Source organism: Calidris pugnax, unplaced genomic scaffold (assembly GCF_001431845.1).
Source record: "Calidris pugnax isolate Ruff unplaced genomic scaffold, ASM143184v1 scaffold63, whole genome shotgun sequence".
Lineage (NCBI taxonomy): Eukaryota > Metazoa > Chordata > Aves > Charadriiformes > Scolopacidae > Calidris > Calidris pugnax.
The window spans coordinates 7,251,263-7,257,857 of NW_015090852.1; the positions used below are offsets into that span (position 1 = coordinate 7,251,263).

Sequence of the window (6,595 nt, forward strand, 5' to 3'; positions counted from 1 at the left end):
CCCCGCTGCCCCCCTGCCGGAAGCACCGGCTCGGTAGCCCCGGGCTTGCGATCGGGGGGCACCTTGTAGCGGGGAGGCTGGAGGGGTAAACGGTGCTTTTGATCAAGGAGCTATGAAGAGCAGTAAAATAAATCAAATGCTCTCTGATAACTGCGTGAAATGCTTCACAAGCCAAACTCGAGGAGCTGAAATTTGGAAAGGGGAGAAGAAATAGTGAAAAAAAAAAAAAAAAAGAAAAAAAGGGAAAACGTCCAAAGTGAACGGAACGTAAATGTTCCACGATGTCCCGCGAAGCCGCCGGTGCTGGGACCAGCCCGCTCCTCCCGCCACCGGGGCTGCGGGCTGCTCCCGTCCCGCCGCAGCGCCGGGCACCGAGGGTGCGTTGGACACGGCGTAGCGGGTCTCCGGGGGAACGGGCGGGAGTCGGGAGGCTGTGGCTGTGAGAGAACGGGAGCTGTAGGCACGCCGCATGCGCTCCTGGAACATACCCCCTTTATTTATTTGTTAAGTCTTTCTGAATTATATTATTATATATGATATTATATATTCTGGCTATAGCTTCTTTACAAACGCATGTAATCCTGAATCACCTAGCAAGCCTGTTTCATTTAAGCAGTTATAAGAAGATAATATCAAACTCACTTGCAACATGAAACCTCAAAGAGCTGAAGACTCCTAAGAGCTGAGGTTGGTTGTTTTTGCTCTGAGGCCGGCCAGCAGACCTCTGCGGATCCAGTGACTGGTTATTTAGTGCTCTCCGAAGTTCCCACTTGCAGAGAGGTAGATGCTGGGGCTCTGCATGCAGACCTGTGAGTATGAAGCCTTTTGCCTTTCGGCATCAGCTTGTATGTTGTCTTCGTGACTTTGTAAAACCACTTATGCTGGTATACTAAGAGTTGGCAACCCATCCTATGGGTTTTACCCTGACTTTGAACGAGTCAAGGACGTTTTAAGTCCAGGGAAGGTCGTTGACGGATTTTCTTAAAGTTAAAATAAAATATCGCAGCGTTACCCATTAGCATTATCTCTTGGAAATAGCATAAAGAGCACTGCACAGAAGTTATTTAATTGACTGTCGTTTTATAGAAGTTCTGTTCCCTTTGGCAAGTCCGTCATGTCTAGGAAGAGAACCAACATGCCAGAAAGCCTGTTTCCAGCAATCTTGCCTTAAAAACCACCACAACAACAAAACCCAAACTGATAGGAGCAAGATGGGTTTTGTCTCCAAGGTAGTTCAGTTTTTCAGCACTGCGTTTAAAACATTAGGAATTGTGTTTCGTAGTGGGATAAAGAAGTGACAAAAGATGTGGGATTCGGTAGAAGGGTGGGTGGTTTTCATGAAGCATCGGAGAAATAAGAGTTTGTATTTTTTACATCCAAGAAACAGGTCTCCTGTGGGAGCAAACGGCAAAAGTTTTGTGGCTTTCAGTGGAGACAAGATCAAGGCCACAATAACACACCGGCCAAGCTCTTGTTATTCCTCCAGTTGGTGCCTGAATCTTCCCCGGAGTAGCATGTCAAGTGTGGTATGTATGAGTATACCCACCATGTATTTCATTTAAAGGTCACACTTTAAAGCGGTGGAAAGAGTGGGTGAAAGCGTGTGATAGACAGCTCGGGTATGTACGGCTTGGTTCCGGGTCCAAAAAAAAGCTACAGTTTTAGCTTTTCCTTTTTAAAGTTCGTATTGCTGTCTGAATGGCGGCAGAGACTTGCTCTTTTTTGATGAAATCCCCTTTGGTGCTTCTCTAAGGAGACTTATCAGGAGTCAAGATTTTGGGGTAATAAAGTTTCAAATTATCAGGACCTATTTACAGACAACACTGACAGACTGAGATCATCTCGCCCTCCCTTCTGCTCCTGGGGTTGTGCTGTGCCCTTAGATGAGCTATTTTCGGAGCTCCGGTATGCAGAGCATTTTTGTAGTTACACACAAAATAAAAAAGTTTAAGAACAAAAGATTGCTCTGGACAGTCAAACTGGAATGAGTTGGAAGGATACATTTAGGAAGTGGTTTCTTGGACACTAATTAGGACCATTTGCTTGGGGTTGCCATTATTTTCCTTTTAGTCTGGAGGGCACAATAGATCAAATGATTTATATATCATTAACAATTCTTGTTAACCATAAGCAGGGTTGGGCTTTTCCATACTGATTACCGGGTAATGCAATAACGACTTGTTTTATTTCTTCTGCAGTGTCCATGTGAACGAGTTAACGTGAAAGACCAGTCCTAAAAGAAGCACTTCAACTATTTTCTTTTTTCTTTTTTCTTTTCTTTTTTTTTTTTTTTAATTTTTTTAAAGGTATGAGTATTAACGTCTTTCATTCTGCAAGAGCGGCTGCGAAACCGAAGCCCATCAGCTCTTTGTGGCTTCCACTGCTGGAATACTGGCATTAGCTGTACCTGATCCTGGCTCCCAGTGAATGCATTTTAATTGTAATAAAACACAAACTGAACCATATGTGCACGTGTGTTTTAGACTCCGCGTTAGCGATCCCCCCTTTCCCTTTCTTTTGCGCTACAAGTAACGGGTTACAATCCCACAAGACAATTAATTTCGCCTTAAAAGAAACCGAGAAAGCGAGCATATGCGATTATTATAACCCCACGTTTTATTCAACGTTACTTTTGTAGGCACCGTGATGCCCGAGAATTGTGGAGGGTTGTGGTACGCCCAGGAGTTTCGGCTCTTTGGAGGGAAGGAGGAAGGGAGGGAGGGGCAGGGAGGGACCATGTTGTGTTGTGTGCTGTGTGTTGTGTGTTGTGTGTTGTGTGCTGTGTGTTGTGTGTTGTTGTGTGCTGTGTGGCGGTGCAGCGAGCAGGGCTGAAGGCGGGCGTCGCCTCTCCCGGGCAGAGGCGGGTGCCCGGGGCGGTGGCAGAAGCTCCCGCCGCCTTCCCGGGGAAACCCGCCCTCCGGGGTGAGCCCATCCCCTCCGCCTGCTCCGGGCGATGCTCCGACGCCTTTGTACCGTGAGCTCGGGGATGCCTGAGCTCCAGCGCCGCCCCCGGCCCCGGCCCCAGAGCCCTCCCGAGGGGCGGCGGGGGAAGCCGCCGGGCCGGGCCGTTCCGCCGGGGGTCTCCCCGTCCCCCCCCCCGGCCCCGGGAGCTGGTCCCGCCGCCGTGGGGCAGGGCCCGAGGAGGTTCCCTGACACACTCATTACCGGATTAAAATCCCCGGCACCGAGATGGGGGATGGGAGAAAGAAAGGCTCAACAGAATCGCTTGGGATCCTGAATAATTTAAATTCTTTGTATTTGATTGAACGTCGGTCTGTTTGGTGTCCAAGTTTGTAAGAGCCTTTGAAAGACAAAAGAATTCTGTTTGCAAACATAATATGAAGTGTAAAGCGCACTACAGATATTCATGAGCGCCCAGGAGGTACCGAGCACTCCGGTAGGGTAGAGGCAAACTTGCCAAAAGCTCCTTCATCTTTGTTTCATTAACACGAAAGTCGTCCTTTATTTCCTGCTAAAGTTATTGATATCCGGACTACTGTATTTATTGTGTCTTCACAGATCTTCATTAAGATTGAATGGTACTCAGATAATATGTCCTGTCCTAGTGTCGGTGAATTGCTGCACCCAGAAAATCCTAGACGAAGCCCAAGCCCAGCGAGTATCTCTCAGATGAAGCTGGTCTTCTCTCCCCGCTCCCCGTGGACCTGCAGGCGGTGGCCTTGGGGACATCCCGATGCTACACTGCATCTCCTAGATGGACCTTGGGTGGGAGGGTGCGGGGTTACCCGAAGGGGCTATAGTAAATGGAAAGGCATTTTTTCATTTGTGTACTTTCAAATGAAGCAGCCAGTTTCATTTAGACGGGAAGCTATTGTCAGTTGCTTGGTGTCCCATTTTGATCCTTTCTCAGCTTTGGTTGAACGAAATGTCTTGAAACCTATTCCAAGAAGATGCTTGTACAGGCTTCCAGATGCTAAGATTTAGATCATTTGAACGTCAGCGCAGCCTTCTGGTAACAAAAAAAAAAAACCCAAATGGATTTCGTTTGTGTATTAACATCCGTCAGATGGAGAGTAGCACAGTTTAGAGCTAAAGTCTGTTTCAGCAACTGGGTCCACATGAATATCTCGTCTGGCAAGTCAATAGGTTGAAGCTACATTGAACAGACTGAGTCCAAATATCTGAAACGAGTTGGAATAGCTGTGCTAGCAAACAGTGATTTCACGTACGAGACTATCACTGGTGTTTATATAGCTCCGCGTGCAAATAGATGGGGAGGGGGCTCGCTGGGGGGAAAGGCAGCTATAAGCGCATCCAGCGAGCCATGCGCCCCAAAGATGAGGGCAGAACCCAGCCCCACGCCGAGGAGCCGCCAGTGGGCCCCGGTTCCGCGGGCAGGAGCCCAGCATCGGGCACCGTCGCCCAACGGCCACCAGCCCCCGCTTCCCCCAGCGGCGTGGCGGGGTCCTCTCCTCCCGGCTGTGGCGCTAGGTGGGGAATTCGTGATGCGAGGTCCAGTTACGTTGCCGCCGCGGCGCTAATAATGGAATAAAGCATAATATTAGCGAGTCGCAACGCAGCAGGTGGCTTATTATAAGCCTTGCATATTCCTCTGCCTCCTGCTCTCATTAGAGCGACGGTAATTGGGGGGAAAAAGTGTATATTTGGGGCGCTTTAGAAAGAAAGCTGAGGAGCGGGGAAGAGCCCGAGGCTGCGGATGCCGCCGGCTGCGCCGTCCTGCCGGGCCGGGAACGGGAGCGGGGTCGGCCCGGGCTGGGCTTCTCCCAGCGCCCCGGGCCCCGGCAAGGCCCCGGCACCTTCCCTCAAAGTGGAGGCAATAACAGCCATGGTGATTATGATAATAATAATTCTTATTATTGTACCTCGGCGCAGATGGCCGTTGCTATTTCAGGGAGATTAAGAAGAGAGAAGTCCCATGCAGGCACCTCTCTCCCCTGCGCGGCCAGCCGCCCCCCGGCACAGGCACAGACCGTCGGGTTCAGCTAATCCCGCCCGAGGGCTGCTCCCGCTTTTGCCCGGGGTGGCTTTAAACTTCCTATTCGCCAGCGGGTTTAATAAAAATCTTACTTCAGAAGTTCTCGCCGGGCAGAGCACGGGAGCGAGACGGACTTGCAGGGCCCCGGAGCCGGCAAAGCACCACTCTGCGTGCTCAGAGCCCACGGTCACCTGCCCCAAACCTGCTCCTCCTGCGGGGCTGCTCAGTTCTCTGCCAGCAGCCCCCCCCCCACACACCCCCTTCCCCACTCCTCCCCGGCCTGTGTCTCCAGGTGAGCTGTCGTTAGGTGGGATGTGCTCTTTGCTGCACCCCCGAGTTCGCGGTTCCCGCGGACCCGAAGTCCTCCCTGCCAAGCCCCGGGCTCCTGGTGTCCTGCCCGCGGGAGGGGGGGGCCGCAGCGCCGCCGGGGGGGTCTCCCCCCGCCGGACGGGACGAAGGCGGCCCGGGGCGGGGAGAGCGGCTCCCGGGTCTCCGCTCCCTGGCAAACTCCAAGGAAGATAATTAGCATCGCTTTTACTCCGTGGTGTGGTTTGTTTTATTTTTTTTTTTTTTAATAGATTACCAAGCTGGCCACGTAGACCTAAGGGTCATACGGCTCAGGGATAGAGCGACTGCAACTGTCACGGGAGTTAGGAGAAACAGGCAAACAAAGGCAAAGGGGGAAGTCACCTCGTGTTCCTGCTCCGGAGAGAGCACCCCGGGCACAGGGTCCTTGCGGTCAGCCCCTGCCCGCCGGAGCCGCTCGGTAACAGCCAGCGAGAGGCGCGGCCGCAGCCCCCTCCGGAGCCCGGCCGGGACCGGCTCCTGCCCCGCCGCCGGCTCCCCGCGTCCCCCCCCCGGGAGGGAGACTCCCAGTGCGATAAATGACTCCCGACCCTATATTTTTCTATTGTTTTGAGCCGGTGGATCAATTGTCATCAGTACTGTCACCTAAGAAGCAATGATTCCGATTCATCTTGGCATCTGATTTTATTCTAATGGGTTAAATTGGGTTCACTTTTTACAATTACCCCAGGTCTGACTGCGTAGTATTGCATGACAACTCACAGTTTCATCGGGTTTGGCAAAGCGAGGTTGCTCCATGAATCCGTATATCATATCACATCAGATCAGGCTGAAGTTTGCTGTTTAGCGACTCCGTTTGAGAGGGTTTTTATGAAAGTGGGAAGGGTTGATGCAGTCCGTGGCTGGTTCACTGCGATTTGAAAAAAAAAAAAAAATGTGGAGAGATGGCAACAACACGGGGTTTGCTGCTCAGCTGTGAATAAGCACAGAACGAAAAAAACGACATGATGGGGAAACGCTCAGCTCGCTACAATGTTTTTAGCAGCCTCTCGGTCCTCGCCTTTTTTTAATTTCCTAATATGTTCTTTGCTTTATTAGTTTTATTTACAACCAGCTCCCCATTAACACCTCACCTGATTACTGAGGAGCCGAGACAGCTAATCAAGAAAATCCAGCAAACCAGCCAAAATTGAGAGGTGGGATTTATTTTTGCTTTCATTCATTCTTCTTCTTTATTTATTTATTTTGTTTTGCAAAATAAAACAGAAAATAAAAGGCAGGTATAAGTGTACATTGGTGAGAGGTCAGAGGTTGGAAATTCACGTCAATTCT

The 6,595-nt window shown here is 50.7% G+C and overlaps 1 protein-coding gene and 1 long non-coding RNA gene across 5 annotated transcripts in view; both read left to right on the plus strand.

Annotated features, from left to right (window-relative positions):
- The window catches only part of LOC106888878, a 3,159-nt gene extending 733 nt beyond the window's left edge, over positions 1–2,426 (plus strand). The window contains exons 2-4 of one of the 3 annotated variants that reach the window (XR_001412217.1): positions 709–809; positions 1,382–1,526; positions 2,199–2,426. This is a non-coding gene — a long non-coding RNA (uncharacterized LOC106888878). Of the gene's footprint in view, positions 1–441; positions 810–1,044; positions 1,230–1,381; positions 1,527–2,198 lie in introns of those variants that run through there. The other 2 variants (XR_001412216.1, XR_001412218.1) reach the window with 2 other exon arrangements.
- Positions 2,427–6,298: 3,872 nt separating this feature from the next.
- Positions 6,299–6,595, plus strand: part of LHX9 (LIM homeobox 9) — a 21,493-nt gene continuing 21,196 nt past the window's right edge. For both annotated transcript variants that reach the window (XM_014943579.1, XM_014943582.1), the window contains exon 1: positions 6,299–6,459. The gene's annotated coding sequence lies outside the window, so the exon portion shown is untranslated. The remainder of the gene's footprint in view (positions 6,460–6,595) is intronic.